Below are 26,184 nucleotides of genomic sequence, written 5' to 3'. Positions count from 1 at the left end.
AGTGCTCATGGAACGTTCTCCAGGATACATCACATCTTAGGTCACAAATCAAACCTTGGTAAATTTAAGAAAATTGAAATTGTATCAAGTATCTTCTCTGACCACAATGCTATGAGACTAGATATCAATCACAAGAAAAAATCTGTAAAACATACAAACACATGGAGGCTAAACAATGTGCTACTAAATAACCAAGAGATCACTGAAGAAATCAAAGAGGAACTCAAAAAATACCTAGAAAAAATGACAATGGAAACACAATGACCCAAAACCTATGGGATGCAGCAACAGCAGTTCTAAGAGGGAAGTTTACAGCAATACAATCCTACCTCAAGAAACAAGAAACATCTCAAATAAACAACCTAAACTTACACCTAAAGCAATTAGAGAAAGAAAAAAAAAAACCCAAAGTTAGCAGAAGAAAAGAAATCATAAAGATCAGATCAGAAATAAATGAAAAACAAATGAAGGAAACAATAGCAAAGATCAATAAAACTAAAAGTTGGTTCTTTGAGAAGATAAACAAAATTGATAAACCATTAGCCAGACTCATCAAGAAAAAAAGGGAGAACACTCACATCAATAGAATTAGAAATGAAAAAGGAGAAGTAACCACTGACACTGGAGAAATACAGAGGATCATGAGAGATTACTACAAGCAACTCTATGCCAATAAAATGGACAACCTGGAAGAAATGGACAAATTCTTAGGAAAGCACAACCTTCTGAGACTGAATCAGGAAGAAATAGAAAATATAAATAGACCAATGAAAAGCACTGAAATTGAGACTGAATAAAAATCTTCCAACAAACAAAAGCCCAGGACGAGGTGGCTTCAGAGGTGAATTCTATCAAATATTTAGAGAAGAGCTAACCCTTATCCTTCTCAAACTCTTCCACAATACAGCAGAGGGAGGAACACTCCCAAACTCATTCCACGAGGCTACCATCACCCTCATACCAAAACCAGACAAAGATGTCAAAAAGAAAGAAAACTAGAGGCCAATATCACTGATGAACATAGATGCAAATATCCTCAAAAAAATCCTAGCAAACAATCCAACAGCTCATTAAAAGGAGTATACACCATGATCAAGTGGGGTTTACCCCAGGAATGCCAGGATTCTTCAATACATGTAAATCAATCAATGTGATAAACCATATTAACAAACTGAAGGAGAAAAACAATATGATCATCTCAATAGATGCAGAAAAAGCTTTCAGAAAAAATCAACACCAATTTATGATAAAAACCCTCCAGAAAATAGGAAAAGAGGGAACTTACCTCAACATAATAAAGGCCATATATGACAAACCCACAGCCAACGTCATTCTCAAAGGTGAAAAACTGAAACCATTTCCTCTAAGATCAGGAACAAGACAAGGGTGTCCACTCTCCCCACTATTATTCAACATAGTCTTGGAAGTTTGAGCCACAGCAATCAGAGAAGAAAAAGAAATAAAAGGAATCCAAATTGGAAAAGAAGAAGTAAAGCTGTCACTGTTTGCAGATGACATGGTACTATACATAGAGAATCCTAAAGATGCCACCAAAAAACAACTAGAGCTAATCAATGAATTTGGTAAAGTAGCAGGATACAAAATTAATGCACAGAAATCTCTTGTATTCCTATACACTAATGATGAAAACTCTGAAAGAGAAATTAAGGAAACCCTCCCATTTACCACTGCAACAAAAAGAATAAAATACCTAGGAATAAACCTACCTAGGGAGACAAAAGACCTGTATGCAGGAAACTATAAGACACTGATGAAAGAAATAAAAGATTATACAAGCAGGTGGAGAGATATACCATGTTCTTAGATTGGAAAAATCAACATTGTGAAAATGACTATACTACCCAAAGCAATCTACAGATTCAATGCAATCCCTATCAAACTACCAATGGCATTTTTCACAGAACTAGAACAAAAAATTTCACAATTTGTATGGAAACACAAAAGACCCCAAATAGCCAAAGCAATCTTGAGAAAGAAAAACGGAGCTGGAGGGGGTCCCAGTCTTCAGACTATACTACAAAGCTACAGTAATCAAGACAGTATGGTACTGGCACAAAAACAGAAATATACACCAATGGAACAGGACAGAAAGCCCAGAGATAAACCCATGCACCTATGGTCACCTTATTTTTGATAAAGAAGGCAAGAATATACAATGGAGAAAAGACAGCCTCTTCTATAAGCGGTGCTCGGAAAACTGGACAGCTACATGTAAAAGTATGAAAGTAGAACATTCCCTAACAGCATACACAAAAATAAACTCAAAATGGGATTAAAGACCTAAATGTAAGGCCAGACACTATAAAACTCATAGAGGAAAACATACAGCACTCTATAACATAAATCACAGCAAGATCCTTTTTCACCCACCTCCTAGAGTAATGGAAATAAAAACAAAAATAAGCAAATGGGACCTAATGAAACTTAAAAGCTTTTGCACAGTGAAGGAAAACATAAACAAGACGAAAAGACAACCCTCAGAATGGGAGAAAATATTCGCAAATGAAGCAACTGACAAAGGATTAATCTCTAAAATTTACAAACAGCTCATGCAGCTCAATATCAAAGAAAAACTCAATCCAAAAATTGGCAGAAAACCTAAATAGACATTTCTCCAAAGAAGATACACAAATTGCCAACAAACAAATGAAAGGATGCTCAACATCACTAATCATTAGAGAAATGCAAATCAAAACTACAATGAGATATCACCTCACACCAGACAGAATGGCCATCATCAAAAAATCTACAAACAATAAATGCTGGAAAGGTTGTGGAGAAAAGGGAACCCTCTTGCACTGTTGTTGGGAATGTAACTTGATACAGCCACTATGGAGAGCAGTATGGAGGTTCCTTAAAAAACTAAAACTAGAACTACCATATGACCCAGCAATCCCACTACTGGGCATATACCCTGAGAAACCATAATTCAAAAAGAGTCATGTACCACAATGTTCATCACAGCTCTGTTACAGTAGCCAGGTCATGGAAGCAACCTACGTGTCTATCTACAGATGAATGGATAAAGAAGATGTGGCACATATACAGAATGGAATATTACTCAGCCATAAAAAGAAATGAAATTGAGGTATTTGTAGTGAGGTGGGTGGACCTTGAGTCTGTCATATAGAGTGAAGTAAGTCAGAAAGAGAAAAATAAATACTGTATGCTAACACATATATATGGAATCTAAAAAAAAAAAAAAAGAGGTTATGAAGGACCTAGGGGCAGGACAGGAATAAAGACACAGACATAGAGCATGGACTTGAGGACACAGGGAGGCGGAAGGGTAAGGTGGGACGAAGTGAGAGAGTAGCACTGACATATATACACTACCAAATGTAAAATAGATAGCTAGTGGGAAGCAGCCACATAGCACAGGGAGATCAGCTCAGTCCGCCTAGAGGGGTGGGATTAGGGGGTGGGAGGGAGACGCAAGAGGGAGGAGATATGGGGATATATGTATATATATATAGCTGATTCACTTTGTTATACAGCAGAAACTAACACACCATTGTAAAGCAATTATACTCCAATAAAGATGTTAAATTAAAAAAAAATAAGAACTAAAAATAGAATTACCATATGACCCAGCAATCCCACTACTGGGCTTATACCCAGAGAAAAGCATAATTCAAAAAGACACATGCACCCCAATGTTCACTGCAGCACTATTTACAATAGCCAGGCCATGGAAGCAACCTAAATGCCCATCGACAGATGAATGGATAAAGAAGAAGTGGTACATATATACAATGGAATATTACTTAGCCATGAAAAGGAACGAAATTGGGTCATCTGTAGAGGTGTGGATGGACCTAGAGACTGTCATACAAAGTGAAGTAAGTCAGAAAGAGAAAAACAAATATCTTATATTAACGCATATATGTGGCATCTAGGAAAATGTTACAGATAAACCGGTTTGCAAGGCAGAAAGAGAGACACAGATGTAGAGAACAAACTATGGACACCAAGGGGGGAAATTGGGTAGGGGTGGTGGTGGGATGAATTGGGAGATTGAGATTGATATATATACACTAATATGTATAAAATACATAACTAATAAGAACCTGCTGTATAAAAAATAAAATAAAAAAGAATACACCATAAGGTAATAAGAAAATTATGTCCTCTTATACCATATGTTCTTTTGCACAGTCTTCAGTTAGCCATCTGAAGCCAGGAAACAGTTTTAAATGAATTTCTCTCACTTCCAGTGATTCATGGACATGAAAGTGATACAGCACTTTTCATCCCAGGGACGGCAATATCATTAGAGGCCTTTTCATGTCATGAAGTGTGATAACAATAACTTTCAAATAAGCCCCTTAAAGAATTTAGCCACATGTCAGTAGACTGTCATTAAACACGTAGTGAGGTCCTCTACAAGCCAGATGCCCCTGCACTAGGTGTGAGGGGAACATGAATGGTCAATGAGAAGACAGATATAGCGCTGACCCCGTGGGAAATTCAGGATGAGTCAGGGGAGAGGGGACAGTGGAGGTAGGCCATGAACATGTAACTAAACCTGTTGGGCTAAAACTGAAAACAGAGTACTCATCTCCATCCAGGCATGGATCACTCCCACCCACCCGCCATGGGTGGGTCCGAGATGTCATCTTCAAATGAAAAGGACCTCACCGACTGTGTCTCTGAGTCACAGCTCCAGGGAAGCCATTTAGCTTGCAGGAAAGTTCAGACTAAAGGACTTTTATTTCTGTTTATTTTCTAATCCAAGTCAGTGCACCAAACCTTCGAATGCCTCCAGGTGACTGAATCATGAACACTCTTGTCAGTGGTACTTGACATTAACTTGACTGACTGTGCCAGAACAGAAACCAGCTGCATGATAAGCGATGGTGGCTTCCCTGAGCTGGAGAGGGTGGGGATCTTTCTACCTTCCATCAAGACTTTCAAAGTCAGTAGGAGCAGAGGATGAAATTACTATCTTTTAATGCAAAGAGACCTTATCATCCTCTTTTTCACTAGATCAACATTTAATGACTCACTTTATACCGTTTACTAAAAGCACATTCAAACTGACCAAACTGTATTTGAAATTAGATTTCATGTTTCATTACAATTATTCTTACAGAATGCATTATCACTTACATCAATTTATTATTTACATTTTTATTCTGACAATATAAACATAGTATTTATTAAATATCTGCTTCACACTGAGAAACAAAGACTTAAAACATAGTATCTGATTTGAAGGATTTGATCATTTATTCAGAGACAGCAAGTAAATATGTATGAAATAATTTATAAACACGCAAGCACTATGGTATATGAAACAGTGCTAATTCATAAACAGTAAAAATGCAGTTATAAACAATTAGAGAATATGGTAATAATTCATCACACTTCATAAGCTTCTAATTCTGTATGATAGAATGAAATTAAGAAGAGAATGATCAAGCAGGCTAAGATTTCATTTAAGAGAAGAAGGCTTCCTGAGAGAGATGATGAATTACAAAAGTTTGGATTACATATGTGCAGGCTGATTCAAAGTTGTCTATAAGCAGAGATCGGGTCTTATAAATCTTGTACATTTCCTCCACCAGGGCCACCCCTAGGGTGTATGAGGCCACAGGCAAATAATTTTGTGGGGTTTCTATCTAAATGAACAATTTGATTGAATAGTGTCTTTAAAACGTGTGAACCTTTTTGATATGTAGTGATATATTGATGAAGATTTGGAATAGTGGGAAAAGAAGAGGTTTAGTGCCCAATAGTAAATGAAAAGATCCTTTATAGTGTCCAGACACCATCTCTTCTTCTTCAGATCCAGGAACTATTCCTTTGTGGGTTTTGTCAGGTGTGTCATTCTTGGCTAATTTCTCTCTCTCACCTCAATAATGAGGTAAAAATGTTGCTATTCCTCAAAATCCTATGGCTCTTTGGAACCATTTGTACGGAAACAATATTGATCTTGCCTGGGCCAGCCCATAATAAGTTTTATACAATGCTGGTTGCATCATTACTCATGGTGCTGCATTATCTATGAATACTGGTTTCATACAACTCTCTCTCAGGTTATTACTGTGATAGTTGATGAGAGACACAAATTCAAGACATCCAAAATATGTAGGAAATGTGAATAATTCCTTGTCTAGTTATACTGAACTTACAGTTCAAAATTTTATAGTGTGCATGTAAAACAACCCATTTTCCACCATGTCTCTTTTTGAACTCTTTATACCATTTGCATTGCACTCTTAGAATGTAATCTCTTTCAAGTTTACTATAGCCCCAATCTTCCAAATATTGCCACTGGATCCATGAATGGAAGGAGAAAGTGGTTCCCATTCACATAGGAGTCTATTCCTGTCCAGCACAGTTTAGACTGAGCCAGGAAAGCTCAATGTTACCATATCAGTCAGAGGTAACTCTGAGAGGACGTTTATCCAAAGGGCCTCTTGTTTTGGGGGAGCAATGATCTGGAAAGCCCTTGGAGAAGATAGTCCCCTGGAGGACTGCCTGACCTTGGCACAGAACTGGCAGAGGAGGTGGGTCACTGCCCTGAGTGCCAGTGCTAAGGACCCTCAGGATAAAGGAGGGCTGCTGCCCCTCCCACCATCCTCAGATGCTATGGACTCAGGAGCCATATTGCATGCACATAAACACACACACACACACACACACACACACACACACACACACAACCAAGGCTCAAATACAAGGGTGAGTGAGAATCATCCAAAATCAGCACATCAGCACCATTCTGGTAGTCCAGTCTCATGTGATTCTATGAAAGGAATTCTGCACTGGCCAGAAGGAGCAACCATCTTGCCAAACTGTCCTCCTGCATCTGGGGCTCATCCATGGAGCCCTGGGAAGATCCCATCAAACCATGGGGTAGAGGAAGGGAGTAAACCATGGAGAGGAAAAATGGAGACCAAAGGCCACATGGGTCCAGGGCCAGGCTCAGGAAAACGTACCCAGATGGTATTGCCAGCCCTGGTCAGACCCAGCCACCAGAAAGAGATTTACAAATTATTGAAGTAGGTTCTTCTGGAGACTGGAACCTATACACGATCAGGTCTGGACTTGGATCTTCCTGCCTGAATTGAAGTTCTGGCTGAAGCCCATTCTATGTACTGGAAAGAGACTTAGAAAATTTTAAGAAAACTTCTTCACTATGAAGGATCCCTGAGGCCCAGTGGTATGTAATTATATACATCCATTATCAAATATTTCTGGCAGAGAGAACTTCTGAATGGACGAGGTGTTGATAAGGAACCTAATCCTCCATTTACAATAACCTTTTACACATCTGATGACTTCCAACTTCATACATTTCAAGCTTTCTTTGTCTTCTACTATGCATACATTTCTAGTCGTATCATAATATGACCTCTGGTCCATCAGTTTTTTGCCATGACACTGGTGGGATTGGCACAGTGGAGAGAGTTTGTATGGAAAACTACATAAATATATCCCAGTGAATACAAACTAACTGTATTACCAGCACAAGTTCCTCTCAGCCTCATCTCAGAATACCTGTGGGCACCCAAAGCCATCTGATATAATGGCAAGTATTTATAATAAAGGGGAAGTTGGACTGGAAAGAAATCTGATCTTAATACATTGAAATTAAAATATCTTACTTTTGCAAACTTTAGAAAACCATATACTCATGTAGTCACATTACTAGGTCCCTCCTTTGAGCTGTGGAATGGTCCCACAACTTTGAGGGTCTCTAGAGCTAAAGCTTCATGAGCTTCATGGGAAAAACCTTCTCTGCTACAGAGACAAGCAACCTTCTAGAATGACAGTGATATAAACATCTGAATTTCTAGATCCATAAAATTCAACTATTGTATGGGTTAAATGATTTGAATGGGATACATTTCTAACATTTATGATCATTCTTTTTTGATGACCTGCTTATTAACTTTACATGAAAAGGCAGTAACTCATGCACCTCTGACTTATCTTGTTGAATTTCTTTGAGAAGGTGGGCACAGCTCTGGCATGGTTTGATCTAGCCACCATGTTCCTTTCAGCATAAATTTGACTTCAACATGGCATATTTTTTGGACTACTTCCTTTTAACATTGAAGGTAACCAAAAAACCACAGCTCTCTCTTACAGAACGTCTATTCTTCTGGAAATCCACAAATTAATTTTCCTCATGAAATCAGAAGTCTCTGGGATCAAGGGAAACCAGCTTCTATTTACTCCCCCTATTCATTCAAAGCAGAATTCTAAGATTTTGCATATATAACTGCTTGCTTAATTATGTTTCTGGAATTGACACCATAATTATATATGTTTACACTGTTACTTATGTTATAATGGTCTTTCTATTCATCTGTTTGTGTTTCTGCAGTATTTTTACAGGCTTCTCAAAAGCCAACTTTGTTGGGATGGGTTTTAAAGAGTTAAATCCATCAGTGGGGACTACTTGGTTCTAAATTATCCCACTTGACTTCCAAAAACCATTCAGAGGGAAGAAGGGAAATGGAAATAATCATCATTTTCAATGGAACAAGTAGGCAGAGAAAAACCCAGCCTCCAAATTATAGCAAGTGCTGCCAAAAGCAACTGAGATGTTATGACGAAGAAAGACTCCGAGAACGTGGCAACAGAAAACAGGGAGTTCAGAGTAGCTAGCTGTGGTTAGCCACAGAAATCACTAGTAAATATATAGCAGCAGAAGAAATAGAACGGGAGATCTCAGATAGCACCAGCACAAACATACCTTTAAAAGTGAGAGAATAACCTCAGAATGCCATATCTGTGTCCTTTGGTAGAGAGAGCCAGTAAAAGATACCAGTGGAATGGACTGGTGGTGAAAATCCTCCCAAAGTTAGGTTTGGAGAGGCCAAGAAGACATACCTAAACAATGCACCATATATAAAAGAAATAGTCTATCATGGTAGCAAGAGCAGAGAGAACCTGTCATTTAAAAACTAGAAAGGCTACCCTCTCTGTCCCCTCCCTCTATTATCACCATAGAAATATCCTATAAACACGAGTCCAGGGAATTTCAACTCATTTGGATATGGGTAACAAAAATCTTATACACTTAAACTCCATACAGAAAGAAAAATATATGTAAATGACTATCCAACTTTCCTATCGGTGATGAGAACTCACCAGAAAAAAAAAATTGTCATGAAATAGAACAAAATTTTAATATAGTCTACCACAAACTTATTAAAAATTTAATGAAGCAACTATAGCTATGAAGGAAAATCACAACAGGAGGAAATGAAATAGGAATAAACAGACATCAGGAAAACATAAAAGGAAAATCATTACAGATTTAAAGACAAAACTGTAAAGTGAACAAGGGAGAAAACATGCTTGGAAGGCCAACTAAGAGACATACAAGATGGAAATTAGACAATTAACAAAATGAAACAAAAAATTTTAAGTGAAAATGATTAATGAGACAATAATATAGTAGACAATAAACAGAGTTCTAACATTGAACATATTTGGAGTTCCTGGAAGAAAAAAAACCGCTGAATGCAACAGAACACAAAGTTTTAAAGCACAAGAAAGTTTTCCTGGAATAAAAGAAGACTTTAATCTATAGATCAAAAGTGCATACCATGTATCAAAGAAAACTGACTCATATCAGTCAATACAAAAATGTGTTAGTTCAAAGATGACACAAACAGATGGAGAGATATACCATGTTCTTGGATTGGAAGAATCAACATTGTGAAAATGTCTATACAACCCAAAGCAATCTACAGATTCAATGCAATCCCTATCAAATTATCAGTGGCATTTTTTACAGAACTAGAACAAAAAAATCTTAAAATTTGTATGGAGACACAAAAGACCCCGAATAGCCAAAGCACTCTTGGGGGGAAAAAAAGGAGCTGGAGGAATCAGACTCCCTGACTTCAGACTATACTACAAAGCTACAGTAATCAAGACAATACGGTACTGGCACAAAAACAGAAATATAGATCAACGGAACAGGATAGAAAGCCCAGAGATAAACCCACACAACTATGATCAACTAATCTATAACAAAGGAGGCAAGGATATACAATGGAGAAAAGAGAGTCTCTTCAATAAGTGGTGCTGGGGAAAATGGACAGCTACATGTAAAAAAATGAAATTAGAACACTCCCTAACACCATACACAAAAATAAACTCAAAATGGATTAGAGACTTAAATGTAAGACCAGACACTATACAACTCTTAGAGGAAAAGATAGGAAGAACACTCTTTGACATAAGTCACAGCAAGATCTTTTTTGATCCATCTCCTAGAGTAATGGAAATAAAAACAAAAATAAACAAATGGAACCTAATGAAACTTCAAACCGTTTGCAAAGCAAAGGAAACTACAAGCAAGACGAAAAGACAACCCTCAGAATGGGAGAACATATTTGTAAACCAATGAACGGATGAAGGATTAATCTCCAAAATATATAAACAGCTCATGCAGCTCAATATTTAAAAAAAAAAAACCCAACCAAAAAACAGGCAGAAGACCTAAACAGACATTGCTCCAAAGAAGACATACAGATGGCCAAGAAGCACATGAAAAGCTGCTCAACATCACTAATAATTAGAGAAATGCAAATCAAAACTACAATGAGGTATCACCTCACACCAGTTAGAATGGGCATCATAAGAAAATCTACAAACAACAAATGCTGGAGAGGGTGTGGAGAAAAGGGAACCCTCCTGCACTGTTGGTGGGAATGTAAATTGATACAGCCACTATGGAGAACAGTATAGAGGTTCCTTAGAAAACTAAAAATAGAATTACCATATGATCCAGCAATCCCACTACTGGGCATATACCCAGAGAAAACCATAATTCAAAAAGACTCATGCACCCCAAAGTTCATTGCAACACTATTTACAATAGCCAGGTCATGGAAGCAACCTAAATGCCCATCGACAGACGAATGGATAAAGAAGAAGTGGTATATATATACAATGGAATATTACTCAGCCATAAAAAGGAATGAAATTGGATCATTTGTAGAGACGTGGATGGATCTAAAGACTGTCATACAGAGTGAAGTAAGTCAGAAAGAGAAAAACAACTATCGTATATTAACGCATATATGTGGAACCTAGAAAAATGGTACAGATGAACCGGTTTGCAGAGCAGAAATAGAGACACAAATGTAGAGAACAAACGTATGGACACCAAGCGGGGAAAGTGGCGGGGGGTGTGGGGTGGTGGTAGGATGAATTGGGAGATTGGAATTGACATATATACACTAATATGTATAAAATAGATAACTAATAACCTGCGGTATAAAAAAATAAATAAAATTAAATTTAAAAAAAAACATGCTAGCAAACATACCATCATAATAAAGGACTTCAACTATAAAGAAACTTCTTTGGGCAGTCATGCAAAATGTTCAAGTTGCATGTATAAGAAAAAGAAAATTAAGCTGGCATCAGGCTTCTACCCAGCAAATTCAATACCACAAATCAAGGGAGGGAAACCTACAAGATACTTGAAACAAGACAGTGTGAGTAAAGGAATTTATATACAGCCAAAGATTTTATATCCCTCAAAGTATGAGACAGTATTTCTCACTTCTAGTTCATGAAGCATAAAGGCTGCTGAGAATTTTGAACATGTAATAAATCAGGGACTACTGTTTCCTTGAATCCTTCTTGAGAAAACTACCACTAGAGAGAAAACCCCAGTCCATCAAAATGGTGGGCAAAACTCTGGCAAAAGACTTGGCAGTTAAACTGAATATATTTAAGTGCAAAACTAAGACAAAAACAAAGGTGGGAAAGGGGGTCATAAATAATCTGACAAGGTAGGAATGTATGACTTAAAAAAAAGAAAGAAAGGGGAAAGAGGAGAGGTAAAATAAGCTCACTGCTTGCCTCTTCTCCACCTAATGGCAGTCAGAGTATACCAGGCAAAAGTAAGAAATCAAGAATAAAAGAATATGCATATTTCAAAATACAAAGATAAATGCTCAGCTTAGACCATCCTCTTGACTAAAATTGGGTAATATAGAAGAGAGTATGGCCAAAGAAAAATTATGTAAGCCAGTAAAATCATTGCTCAGAGTAGTGAACTTATTGAATCTGTTTAAAGAAAGAAGGAACCAAAGCCACTATGTTAAGGTATATTTATAAACAAATATGCATTTATAGCTAGAATAAAAACAAATCTTAAACATCAGAAAAATTACAAGTTTCAAAAGCAAAGAAAACAGACTATATAGTGTAAGACCTTTACATTATCTAAAAATAATAAGCACATATAATTCACACTGAATATATCTGCCATATCAACAAATGTAATAAGCATAACTCATCTTTTAAAGGAAATAATTTTCAAATTAGATCACATTTGAAAACTCAGTTCTGTGCTGTATACAACAGACACACCCAAAACAAGTCATTCAAAATGAAAAAGAAAAGATGGGGAAAAAGTGTTCAAGAAAATGTAAACAGAAAGAATCAGGAGTTACGATATTAATTCCATGCAAAATGAAATTCAGGTAAAACAAGCACAAAGATGGGTGTTTTATAAGGATAATGGGTATAACCCACAATGACACTCACACAGTTCTGGATACACATACACAAAATAATATATAAGCAACTTCCTAAAACAAATTACAGGAGCTATAATAAGAAACAACAACTGGTAATTGGGAATTCTAATTCAGTGCTCTCAATCAGCAACAGATCATGATGTCCATTTCCCCTAAGTTAATTAATGAATTTAACACCATTCCTATATATATGCACCACAAATTGTTTTCTGGAATTACATAAGCTGATGGATTATGAAATTCTTATAGAAAAATAAACAAAGAAGGATAGCCAAGGAAATTCTGCGAGAAGAAGAACAATGATGTGAGACTTGCCCCATCATATACTAAAATATTTAATGAAGTCCCCATAATTAAAATAGCGCAGTTCTGGCATATGACTAGACAAATCAGTGGCATAGATTAGAAAGTCCAGAAATAGTTACAAAAACATAAAGGAATTAGTAAATATTAAGGTGGAACCTCAAATCAGTGGTGTTAATGTAGATTATTTAATTGAGGGTGTTGGGACAATGAAGTTGCCTTGGGAGAAGAATCGGTGGGTCTGAGGAGGTAGTAAGATAAACTGTAATAGATCAAAGATATAAACGTAATCAATAAAATCGTAGACACTAGACAAAAAGCTGAGGCAATTTTATTTATAACACTGGAATAGAGGAGTCCTTTTAATCATGATTCAAAAATCTAGAAGCCATAAAAAATTTGATAAATGTGATGCTAAAAATAAAAATAACGCTATATTTTAAAAAAAGCCAAGTGAAAGAAAGAAAAAAAAAAACTGGGATAAAATATCATTAGCTAATACACCCAGGACTAATATCCCTAATGGATAAAAAAACTTCTCAAATCAAAAAGAAAATGACAACCCAATAAAAAAAAGGCAAATCGCATAAACAGAGAGCTCATAGGAAGAGAAATACTTAAACCTACAAAAAGATTCTGAATTTCATTCAGAATAAGAGAAATGCCAAAAAAAAATTATTTTGAGATTACATAATTCACCCATCATTTTGGCAAATATACCAAAGTTGAACAACACTCTGTGAGGCCACTCATTACTTTGTTATTAGCAGTGCAAAGTGGTACAATCACTATGGGGGAGAATGTGGTAATATCTCCCAAAATGACAGACTCCACAATCATATTCTGAAACTGTATCCTTCAGAGATTGCTGCATATATGCAAAATGATGGGTGTGCAAGGTTTTCTATTGAAGCGTTCCAAGAGACTGGCAAAATCCTAAGTGTTTATGATAAGGACAGCCTAAATAAATTATGGCAAATTCATAAAAATAGAATACTCTGCATCTGTTAAAAAAATATATGAGAAATTTCCCTACACCCTGATATGGAAAGATCTGTAAGATATAAGAAATGGAAAGAAGCAAGGTTCAGAACAGTACCTATAGAATTCATCTGGGTTGTTCTCCGTCTATCGCTAACCAGATTTAAAATTCACACTCCACGCTTCTCAGCCTTGTTCTGGGCCTTGAAAGCCTGACGCCTGAGAACTGCATCAACAGGTCCCCTTTACTGTCTCATTTTGGGTGGGTTTGACCAGTGGAGTCACAGACAGGGGTGAGAGAAGACCAAAAGATTTCCTCCCCACCTTCCTCTTCACTTGTCTACCAAACTTCCGACAGCTCACCATGACTGTGACTCCTGCCTGGAAAGCAAGCCTCTGAGCTCCAGCTCTCCCTTGCTGGAGAGCTGGTAACCCTTTCTAATCCCCTTGCTCCATCAGGTCTAGGGCCAATAAAGGTTTCCCACTAGTCTCCAGGGGCATCAGCCTCCATTTTTCTCCATTAACACTATCAACCTCTGTAAAAATTTGTCTGGTTAAACCTATTCAGTTGAACTATCTTAGTGGAATTTTGTTTCCTGCTGGGATTCTGATTTACATGGTATACGATCTTTTACTTAAGAACGAAAAAAAAAAATTGATTAGTGGTTGCTTGAATTTACATAAAGAAATATTGGAAGGATACACAAGAAAGCAATCTAAGTGTGGACCTTCAAGAGGTCATGGAGAACAGAAGTAGGAGCAAGATTAATCACTAAAAACCTTTTGGTGGTCTCTTGCTAAACCATGAGAATGTATTATCTTCTTCAAGAACAAGTAAAAAGAAACAAAATGAGAAATATACAGAGGATTATATAGGATGATAAAATAAATCAAGCTTGGATGATTTTTTTTAAATGAAGCTACTTCTATATATTTATACAAAATTATCTCCCAAGATGTAGTAAGGGGAAAAAGAAGGGTAGAAAATGTGTATTAAATACTTCTGTTTGTGCGAAAGGAAGGAAGGAAGGAAGGGAGGGAGGAGGGAGGGAGGGAGGAAGGAAACAGGGTGAGAGAAAGAGGGAAGGAAGGGAGGAAAGGACTGAATATAAATGTATGTGTGCACAGAGTACCTTGGATGGTACACAGAAGACTTGTAATGTGAATCAGGAGTCTGATGGATAGGCATGTGAGGAAGAATTATTTTTTACCTTATATTCTTTTGTACTTTTTGATATTTTTTACGAAAAGTGCATAAATAGTGTTTATTTTAGAAAAAGGAGAAACTATGGATAAATAAAATCACCAATAATCCTCACAATTTTTATTTTCCCTTTTTGCTCACCAAAATTTTTCCTTCTTTTGTAACGATAGTGAACAGGCTATGAATACAATCTTTGACAAGGCAATTTCACTTTTAGTAATTTATTGTAAGAAAAGAATTAAGGATGTGGGCAAAGACTTGTTTCAAAGATGTTCACAGCAGTATTTTTTATAATAGTGAAAAATTGATTTAAAAAAACCTACATGTCAAAACTAGGGTATTAGTTTTGATGAATTATGATTCATCCCAACAAAGGTATAGCCTAGCACTATTAAAAATAATGTTGCAGGGCTTCCCTGGTGGCGCGGTGGTTGAGAATCCGCCTGCCAAGGCAGGGGACACGGGTTCGAGCCCTGGTCTGGGAAGATCCCACATGCCGCGGAGCCACTAGGCCCATGAGCCACAACTACTGAGCCTGCGCATCTGGAGCCTGTGCCCCGCAACAAGCGAGGCCGCGACAGTGAAAGGCCCGTGCACCGCGATGAAGAGTGGCCCCCGCTTGCCGCAACTGGAGAAAGCCCTCGCACAGAGACGAAGACCCAACATAGTCAAATAAATAAATAAATAAATAAATATTACAAAAAAAAAAAAAATAATAATGTTGCAGAAGATTAATGATAGCCCTGGAAATATGTCCATGCTCTACTATTTAATATAAAAGCAGGTTCACAAAATACAATTCAAGAATATTTGTTTATAAATTTTAAAAACTTAATTGAGTGTCTATTATTTGTTAGGCATCCTACCAGGTATTAGGGACACAACAGTCAATAATAAGACAGAGTTATTTTGCCCCTCCTGGGGCTTTATGTTAGTCAAGGATGCAGGCAAGTAAATATGCAATAACTATATAGTGTAAGATTTGTTGAGGGGGCAGCAGAGATGTCAAGAAGTAAAACAAAACTAACTAAACTCAGATTACACGGGACAGAGGGGACAGGGATTTAGTGGCTGGGAGGATAGGGACTGACACTTAAAGATGCTTCCCTTGAAGAAAGTGATTATATCAGTCACCTCTTGCTGTCTAAGAAGCCATTACAAAATTCTGTGGCCTAAAATAACTGTGGTTTATTATCCTCTGAGTTGGCAATCCTGGCAGTCTTTCTGCTGCCCTATCCTGGAATCACACACATGATTATGGTAATCCCACCTCCCTACTAGAATATCCAAGATGGCCTCACTGATGTGTCTGGCAAATGCTGTTGGCTATTGACTGGGGTGGCCTGGTTCTCCACTTGGCCTCTCATCCTCCAGTAGCTTAGACCAGGCTTCACAGCAAGGTAGCATCAGTATTCCAAGAAGTTGAAAGCAGAAGTTACAAAGCCTCCAACTCTTATGCTCTGGAGTTCACATAACGTCACTACCTGCCACATTCTACTGGTCAAAGCAAGCCATAAGACCAGCCAAGATTCACAGGGTTGGAACTATGGATGCCACCTCTTGTTGGGAGGAATTGCAGCATTCCAATGCAGAAGAGTATGGACACAGGCTTGATTCACCATTACTGTAATAATCTTCCATAGCAATGTCCATGATGAGAAATGAAAGGTAGGAGGAAAGAGTTCTAGGCAGAGAGACCAGCCATCAAAGGGGAGAGAAAGCACAACACATTCAAGGAACAATCAGTTCAGTGGGGATTGAGCCTAGAACTGATGAGAGGAAAGGAAATCAGAAAGAAGAAATTATAAAGGAAGTTATTTCAAAAATGAGACAAGTAGGACGAATACAAGTTAACTTGCTTGAAACAAATAGTTTTCTAAATGGCAGAAGAAGAGTTTGTTGTCAGTGAGAATGAGAGGGACAATTCTGAAATTCAGAAGGAATCAGGAAAGGAATGGGGCACAGCAGACAAGAATGTGTCACACTCTGTCACACACTGCTGGGTGACCAAGATCAGGATAAGAATCCAAGGAGATGGTCTTTGGCTTCATCTATCAGATGGCCAGCTCAATAACCTGAACTATGTCTGACTTATATAACAAGAGTGGAAACCTCTGAGTAGTAGAATTATGGATTTTTTATCTTCCCATTTTACTTTCTTGTATTTAACTCTTTTCTACCTTTGAACAATCACTCGTAATATTGTCACTGATAGATAATCACTATTAAAAAGAAAGTCAGAAATATGTATATACACATTTTCATCATTAAGATTCTATAAAAACTTTATATCACTGTAACTTAATTAGTGCTTAATCTTAGTGTTTAGAAGTAGACTGGCTCTATCAAAGAGCATGCAAACCTTACTTCCAGAAAAGTTCAGCCAATTTATACTCTTACATACCTATTGTTCCTGTCCTTCTTCAATACCGAAGCCTTTAAAAAAAGTCTTGGTTAACTTAATAGGCTAAAAATATATTAGATTGTTTTAACATTTCTATGTTTTGACCTTAATGAAGTTGAAGTTTTTCCATGTTTGTTGGCCATCTGTATTGCTTTTTTGGAAAAATCCCTATTTGTAACTTTTGCCCATTTCACTTTAAAACAGTAGTGATAGAAAGTAATAGTTTATATATTAGCCCTATTTCATGGGAATAATGTGGTTGTTGAAACAGAAATCTCTTCAATCTATTTCGGGAAGCAGGGAACTTATAGCTAGAGAAAAGGATAATCTCATAGAACCCACAACCAGAAAGTAGAGCAAGATCTCCCAAGAACTGGAAAGCTATCAGGCATCTAGATATTCTCCCTCTCTCTGGGACTACTAGCTTCTTCTACTTCTCTCTACACAGCGCTTCCTTTCTGCTTTTCATAGACTAGTTCTCTTGATAAGACTTCATTTATATATTCATGGGGTTATATATTCATGAGCCTTGAGGTTGTACAGCACCAACTCTGAGCCCTATTCTCCAAGGAGTTAAAGCATGAATGTTCCCTTGAGTGTATTATAACCAGCTACATACCTGCGTCTCCACATTCAAATATGTGAGTCTGAGAACCTTACTCCTGGATTATCTTGCTTTGAGCTAGACACACACTTCTTGTGAAATTAGACATGGCTGTGGAGTTTGGGGTGGGGGAGGGATGAAGGGCAGAAGAAGCTCAAACGGCCTCTGCCGATTTATTTCATTTTCAGAGAAGGAAATAGGGGCAGCCTCACAAACCAACTGATAAACATCCTATACACCCTATGGTTCTCATACATGCTGCAAATATTTTTCCTAGTTCATTTGCATTCACATTCCAGTATTTCTGACAGTGGAAAACTTTAAGTTTTGATGTGGTCATGCCTACCAATCTTTTCTTTAGCAATCAAAATTCATTATTTTCACATATTTGGCTAGTTATACCATAACATTTGCTGGAAAATCCATCTGCTTCTCACTGATTTGAAGTGACAGTTTTTTCATATGCAAATATTTGTATATATTTGCATCTTTATTCCATTTCATTTATTGATGTGACACTTCTATATTGAGCCATGCAAGTATTCCCAACTTATTATTCTTTGTCAATATTTTCTTAACTATTCTCAACCATTTTTTTTTTCCAGATGAATTTCACATCGCCACTACGAGCAAGATAACTGTTCCATCTGGAAGTAACAACTGTTTTGACCCTGAAGAAAAATCTGACCATAGCCTACATAAGCCATGGTGTCACGACTCAAAAAGTATGTGTCTTTAAACTCTAGAATCACAGTTATCAGGGAAGATGTTCATGCTTTAATAGGATTACAGTAAGTGAAACTGAGCAAAGAAACAACAGGCCCTGTCTCTCAACTTCAACTCACAGTGTGGATGAGATAGATAGCAGTATTCCACTTTTTATTCTCTCCCATTTTGCTGAGCACGTAGAACTGAATTCACATAACTTAAATACTTGTTAAATAAGGCTCCTCTGTGTTGGTTATTCTTTCACCTCGCCTTATGGCACTTGCTAAAATTTTCAGAATAACATTAAAGAATAACACCTCTAGTGGGCATCCTTATAATATCTGCAGAGACAATTTTGAGGTGAATGAAATTATTTCTACATTTGCAAAGTGAACCGGAGAAGAGCAATACAGAGAAACAGTGAACTCAGAAAGCCAAACTGGATTCAGGTCTTAATATGTCACTAACAGTGTGATGTTTGGGAAGTCATTTCAACATTCTGGATAGTAGCCTCCATTGTGTCCCCCACCTGGGATGCCCTTTCCACCCACCAGTCTTTCTCATCACTGAAGACTTAACTGGGGAGTCCTCTCCTCCAGGAAGTCAACCTGGTCCCAACCGTATCAGGAGCTCCTCTTCTGTGCTCTACTAGCCTTCAAGGGTCAGTGACCTCAGCTCATGATTCTTTGCACCCTGGAACCCAGCATGTTACACTCCTCTTTAAATATCATTTACTAATGCATTAATTTAACAAGGGAATTGCCCTTCATAACTTTTAAAGTCCCTTATGGTTCCCAAATTCCAAATCACAATATCATAGCAATAATTTAGGTTTCAGAACCAAAAATAGCCAGTCAAAACTTAGTGGTTTATTTTTGCTTTAAATACTCAGATAGTTTCCTCAGTTTTGCATATAATCTTTTATTTAGGGATATTCCTTAACCATAGGACATGAGAGAGAGAGGATATTAGCTTGATCAAAAGACAAGGGTTCTGATCCAAATTCCACTATTTCCCAGCTATATGACATTGGATGCATCACTTAACTCACCCTGATACTCAATTTCTGCATCTTTCAAATAAGTATGATCCTGGCCCTTCCTGCCCTATGGGCTTGTTGTGAGCGACAATTGAGAGAATACAGTGAAAGAACTTTCATAAGACTATAAAGTGCTCTTCAAATATAATGCAGTAATTAAAATGTTACATTCATTATTATCATTATTGTTATGTCTATTTCTCATAAATGTGCTACTATACAGAAATAAAATATAACATCATTTATACTATTTTATTATAGCTACTTATTATACATATTTCATATGTATAAGTAGTGAGTAGAAAGTCACCCTGTCCGTGCTAAATCTCAGCTTCAACAAAGTTCTGACAGTCACTTTAATATGACGTTGGCCAAGAAATAGCCTTTGTAAATTACTTTGAAAGAGAAATCAGTTAGAATGCCATTTCTCATATTTATTCTACAGTAGCATTTTACCCTCAAAATACAAGATATGACTTTTCACTTGATGAGTTGTTTCTTTTTGAAACCTGAACAATATAATTAAGTCTTAGTTATGCACTTGACCAGAAAGAGCCAGAAAGAACAAATTCCCAAATCCTTTCCTTTTGTTTTTGCTTGAGACAACCAGCTTGGTTGCATGAAAGAAACAGGTGACCAGTTTATTGAGCAAGACGGATATGACAGGACAGAAAAGAAAAAAAACACTTTCTTCTTTCTCACCATTGCCCTTCAGACAGGCTATGCCAGGTCACCTTCCCAACTCAAACTTGTGTTAGGGGGAGGGGAGGCAGCAATCGGCTGAGCCTCTCTTTTTCCTTGTGTAGTTACCTCGCTTTTCTTTCTAACTCAGCTTCTGACCCCTCCAGATCATAAAGCCATGGCAGTAAATTTCATTCTTGAAAAATATGGTCTTCAGCTAGCGTTGTGCTCTCTTAGCCTGGCTGATGTTGAAATCTGACTTTTTCTGATAGCCAAAGTTACCAGATAAAACACAGGACACCCAGTTAAAACTGAGCTTCAGAAAACCATTCACTGCTTATCTGTGCAGTTATCAAATTGAACTGCGCATTCTGTATCTATTCAGGTATTTTCATTTGTTATTAACACTATCTACTGACACTACAGTGGTAGGGCCCTCCTAGGGTTCCTTTAAGGCACTCTTCATGCCTCAGTTGCTGGAAGTTTCTCACCCAGCAATTCCTGGGTGGTTGCATCTGTATTCCTGCTAGTCTCTTACTCTTCCCAGAGACCTTCCAAATCTGTTCTGCTGTGGTCTGCTCGCCCCAACAGGAGGCTCTCGTGGGTAAGACCCAGGTCATCTCTCTGCACCTGTGGCCCCATCTGGCCCAGTGAGGCCCGTACGCGGGGGGTCCACTCCCAGGAGAGTGCGTGTTCCTTGTCCTGCTGCCGTAACAGTCAACCCCTTTTGGTCCAAGGTCAATGGGACACATATAAAGTTCTCCAAGGGATCTCCTGGAAGCCCATTTTCCTGGCACCTTCCACCTCATATTCTGAGACAATCACTTCAACACACACACAAATAGCACACACACCACACAGACACACACACACACACACACACACTGATACATCTTCAACCCTGGTTGAAAAAAATAGAAATGATGACTAAACTAACCCATTAAAAACTCACACATCCCCACTTGTGAATAATCAAAACTTAAATAATCCTTGTTTGCAAAGCTACATTTTTCTTCAAGTGGTTATGCAGAAACACAGAATGGAAGAATTGACAAGCCAGGTTTTAATTCCAATTTATTTAATGAGCTAAAAAGAAAAAAATCTCCAAATGTAAATTAGCAAATTAGCAAGATGTCTGATTAAACTGGACCAGTGACAGCATTTAGCTGGCATGTGGGCCCACCCAGCCTGCTTAGATGCATTTTCTTGGCAGGAGCTTTGGGAGAGTTTGGGCTGTTGACAGAATTTGTGTACTGCAAAATGTCTGTGCATCTATTCTGAACAGTCACACTTTTGTAACTGCAGAGAAGTGAGGTTGTGAGATATGGCTATCTTTCGTTCCAGCCTACATGCTTCATGAAAGGCAACTCTATACAAAGAACTGGAAAGCATAATCACAAACCTGAAATCTAATCAGAAAGAGAAAATTCAAAACATTATTTCTGCTTCAAGCCTATATAGGGTGCAGTGCGGAAGGTCAGTGTTTCCTTTATTTTTTCCCCCATTTTCATAACAATGTCCAGAGATGCTTTAAAATAATAGAAGTGCTTATGGAAACCTTTGTGCCTGTTGCCAAGAAACTAGAACGTCAGCCTACTGGGCTGTAAAATAATCACATAGGTTGGCCTTTCGAATCCCAAGGAATCATGCCCTCTTCATCCTCAGCCTATTTTCCTTCCTGGTGCCCACATCTGCCCTTTTGATGGCAGCATCCCACCCACCCTCCACACCCCTTCTAAGTACCCAGGGCTTGGGAACCCAGGAACTCTTAGCTGCATCACCAAGCCTCCCCAAACCTAACAAAACTTACACCTTCAATGTCTCATTAATCCAAGAATGCCTAGCTCTTCTAATAAGCTAAACTCAACCAAGGTGAATGACCAGTCATATCTTGTTTTACTCTCACTAACTGCTTTTTGTCCGAGGTAGCTATTTTATTTTCATAAATCCTTCAAGCCCTTCATATCTTTAAAACTTTGGGGCAGGGGGATTCACTTTTACCTCTGAAGTCACTCATGACTCCTGACCATCACCTCTGTTCACACTCATCATGGCCAAGTGTTTCTAGAGCCGCATCTCAGGGACCACCCATGGTATGGTGTATGCTCACATTCATCTATTTGTTAATTTAAAAGAAAACCAGGTTTCGTTTTGTTGAAAGATAAACTGTGGCCCATTGAAATTTTCCAGAGATCCTTCGTACATATGTTGATTTAAATCAGACAGCGTCCATCTAAAAGTGGTTAGGTACGCTCCACAAACAGGAGCTGGGGAGAGGGGTTTTATAGAGAAGACGCAGAAGCAAAGCAAGTAAATTATTTGATTGGCTTCGGCTTAAGCAGTTGCCTCATTTTGCAAAGGCTGGTTGGCTGTTTGTGGCTGGTTGTCCTTAAGTTTCATTTTCTCGGATATGAGTGCATCGACTGACTTCATGCTTTGGTTTGCTCACATAGACGACCAAGGCATTGGAGCCACCTCAGTCTAATGGCTTCCTTGTTTAATTACATTAACAGTTTCATCAAATACTTTTTTCTTTTAATAAACAATTATTTGCAGTTAAATGAATCGAGCGCTTCCTTTTTTAAAGCAAACATGAACCTAGTCTTGAGAAACAAGCTAGATTTTAGGTACAAGTATGATATGGAGTTGGAGGTGGGAATCAATGCTCATGGCTGCTACCATCCCATCGTCAATATTGTCAGGTGTTTGTCCCTGAATGGTACATCCTGGTCTGTCTGATTTTGGTTCAGTGCAGATCCTGCCCTCAGAAATGATTTTGTTCTCCCTTCATCAGAAACAGCCCTGTCTGCTGAACAGATGGGAAAGATAGTTAACTGTGACATCAAGCCATATGGTTTCGAGAACAGACAGGAGTAGTCATTCCAAACATTAGTACAGTTTCTTTCAGGTTTTCATGGAAGTGACACACAAGAACGTCAATAGGCAAAAATAACAGATAACATTTTCAATCATCTCAAAATCTACTTGGCAAAAATCAAAAGTATAAATTGGTTGGCTTGTGTTCCTAAAGTACTGTGAATTTGATAGGGTAAAAAAATTAGGTTGGGCCTAAAAGAAACCAGATTCTTCGTTCAGTCATTCAACAAATATATACTGAGCACTGAATGTATGCCAAACTGCTGGATTTGTGGGATAAAATGGTGAACACGTCAGTCTTTGTTCTAGAGGAGCTACTGGTCTAATGAAGGGAGATTATCTCAATAAATGAACTGAGAATTACAATGCAGTGTGGTAAGTGCCAAGATAAAGGACAGCAGGAGATACCCTGAGAAGCTACAGAAAGAGCACTCATCCCAGTCTGGGGCGGACTGTCCGGGAAGACGACAGAGAAGGGGTATCAAAGCTGAAAACTGAACATGTAGCAACTGCCCAGACAAAGAGCAAGTATGGTGGGAGGGGGTAAAGAGGAGAACGCTTCATACATGTCAAAGATGTGGAGGTGACAAGGCGACAGAGACAGTGACATTGAGTTTAAAATAGGCTGCCAGAACAGAACCTTGGATAAAAAGAATGGAATAAACTCTATAACTGGAACTTGTTAACCAAACATCTACTCATCAGAACTCAGCATTACCTCAGGTCCTGGTCTAAACGGAAAAGAATGAGTCGCAACAAATCACCTCTGAATTACATATCACATTCTATAAATCTATTTGCAGCACAAAAACACAATTTGAGATACTTAACGTAGTTATATATTTATATATGACACATATATTTATATATATTATACACACCATACATAGATGCATAGAGAGAGAGACATATGGAAATGTGAACTGTGAAATATATAGGGGGTCATATATATATATGTGTGTGTGTATATATATGGCATCTAAATTATATAACCAAAATGTTTCATACCTGAAAGCGATTTTTTTAATCCTGCAGAACATTGAAAATTGTTGCTTTCCAAAGAAAATACCCCGAGAGGAACTGAGCACACACCAGCAGTCAAGCTGTTAATCTGACTGAGTGATTTCAGGATCACTTTTTCAAAGATACTGAATGAAAGGTGAAGACAGTATAAAGGCAGAAAATACTCAGTTGTACTAAGACTGTGCAAACATCCTTGGAGAATGTTATCTATGCACTTGTAAGTTTCATAGATGCCTTGCAAACTCCTAGCTGATATTTTCCTAGTATGAGCCCCTAACAGAGCTACAGCAGGTTTATCATAACTTGGAATGCTCCAGCTTTCATCCCAAGGGAATTGTGAGGTTCAGGTGGTTCGGGTAAAGTTAAGTACAATCAAAATCTTGTTCTAACCACTTGTGGCTGAACAGAAAATAATAATTTTTTTATTTTTCATGAGCATTTGAGGCAAAGCCAGTAGCTGAGAATATGGCTGAAATTGGTTTCATCTAATATGCTTTAATTGATTATTTTTATAAAGCATCCCTGAGTTACTGAAGATGGTACAGGTATAGAAATTTAATGAAACCAAAATTAAGCACTCTACAAGCAAGATAAAATGTTTCATGCTGTCTGTAAGAAGCCTGCCCAGTGTTTTTTCTCTCTACTGCATCAAAGCACAGCAGCATTTCCCATGTCCTCCCCCCTGGGCTGTTGTCAGGTAAGTACTGATGATGAAACGAAAGGATAATAGTGTGTACACACACACACACACACACACACACACACACACTCATTGTTGAGAAAGAGGAAAGGAGTAAAGTCTATTCATAAATCCAAGTTTGAGAACACCTACTAAAAATTCAGAGGTAAATAAATTAGTGAATTGTTTTACTATATTCTAAATATTTTTCATATAAATGATGAACACAAAGGGGAGAGCAGAGTTGGGGACTAACAATCTATCAGTGTGGTAGATTTCATACTGTCTATAATTATTCACTTGCTCTCCCTATAGGAATATACCCAGTGTGGGTTTTCCCTTTAATTTATTCTGACTTAAATAAAAAGATCAGGCCACAATTAAAAGGAGCCACTTAGAAATCAACTGGGAAGTCAAGATCATTTTAGGAAAACAACTGAAATTGCAAAGAGATACAAATGCCTTTTCTCCAAGAAGACAAATAGAGAAAGAAAACCTGTCACTTGATATCCAATATTCTGGAGCAAGTGACCCAGAGCAAAGGAGCTTAAGAGCTGAAAGACATCTCCAGTCTAGAGGAGAGTGGTTATGCATAGTGTATTGGCTACAGTTGGCCTCTACAATAACAAAGTGTTTACTTAGAGATTACATTCACCATAAAAAGTATTAATACCACCATCCCTCCATTTCAGAACAGATATAACTGGTTCCTTTTTTTCTTTGATGAGCCTGGACATAGCCTCCTGTTGCCCCTCTTAGTCCAGCAGAATTAGTACTAAAGATGAACCTTATTTGGCATCCCTACTCTAAAACTTAAAGAGGAGATTTTAATTTATGTCTTTTATGTCTAATTGTTGTATTGCTTCAATTTTGCTTGAAAGAGAATAACTTTTGTAGTTACTGATGAAAATTTTAAAATATGGATAATGACTGCTTAGCACATATATATTTACTCTTTTAATGGAGAGTTCCTGTTTTCCAGAAAAGCAACATAAGAATTGGATTGTTCTTTTTTTGTTCTGTTTCAGTTTTAATAAACTTCAGTTTTTAGAGCTGTTTTAGATTCTCAGCAAAGTTGAGCTGAAAGTATAGAAAGTTTTCATATACCCTCATGCACATACACACAACCT

Source organism: Balaenoptera physalus (assembly GCF_965194825.1).
Source record: "Balaenoptera physalus genome assembly, chromosome: 12".
NCBI lineage: Eukaryota > Metazoa > Chordata > Mammalia > Artiodactyla > Balaenopteridae > Balaenoptera > Balaenoptera physalus.
This window is presented reverse-complemented; position numbering follows the sequence as displayed.